Raw genomic sequence first — 1,456 nt, forward strand, 5'->3', positions numbered from 1 at the left:
TGATAAGACTATCTTTGGCTTAAATTAGATTGCGATAAAGTTGAAAAGCATGAAATAGAAAAGGAAGTCGGTTTAAGGAGTGACAGCGAAACGCAATTAACACAAATAACACACAGCAACAAATCACTCGACCAGTTAATTAACAAACGATATTCATTGAAACAGTTAACATTGATGAAAAAAGGGTGTAAAGAAGAACATACTTGCAATGGAGAGCGATACTGAGCTGTGGTAGTACTTGGGATTGATACGTAATTGCATTATCAATGGGCAAATATTGATTATTGCTTACCCTTTTAGCAGCTGCACGCACGAGCACGCACATAGCGGATGCATACATGTGTGTGTGTGTGTCTAACTGTCTGTCTGACCTTCTTTGTACGTATACTTACATACATTCATACATTACATATACACCCTGCACACACACATACATACATATAGATACATACACTTAAACACACACACACACACAGACGCACATACACGCGCGCACACACAAAACATACAAACACACACACACACACACACACACACACAGACACACACACACACACACACACACACACATGCATACATGGATATAGATATACATATTCAAACGTATGTAGATGTATTCACACACACACACATACATACATATAGATACATACACTTAAACACACACACACACACAGACGCACATACACGCGCGCACACACAAAACATACAAACACACACACACACACACACACACACACACACACACACACACACACACACACATGCATACATGGATATAGATATACATATTCAAACGTATGTAGATGTATTCACACACACACACATACACATAATATATATATATTATATATAAAATATAGACATAATATATATATTATATATATATTTATATGTATATATAATGTATACATAATATATGTATTATGTATATTTATATATATAATATAAACATAATATATATTATATACATATTTATATATATACATATTGACATTGTATATGTATAGATATATGTATATAACACACACACACACACACACAGACACACAGACACACACACACACACACACACACACACACACACACACACACACACACACACACACACACACACACACACACACACACACACACGCACTCATATACACACACATACATTTTACATTGTATGTATATATATATGTGTGTGTGTGTGTCTGTATACAGTATACTTTTAAAAATAAATATAAATATATAAATATATATATACACATACATATAAATAAGTGCATGTATAGATATGAAAAAGAAAGAAAATCTTTAAAAGTCGGACTCGGTCCCTATATGTATATATATGTATATGTATATGTATGTATATATATACATAATACGCATATACAAGTACATATACATCACACACATGCATGTATATATAAATCAATAAATATATATATGTATATATATGTGTGTGTAT

The sequence above is a fragment of the Penaeus chinensis genome, chromosome 26 (genome assembly GCF_019202785.1).
Source record: "Penaeus chinensis breed Huanghai No. 1 chromosome 26, ASM1920278v2, whole genome shotgun sequence".
Classification (NCBI taxonomy): domain Eukaryota; kingdom Metazoa; phylum Arthropoda; class Malacostraca; order Decapoda; family Penaeidae; genus Penaeus; species Penaeus chinensis.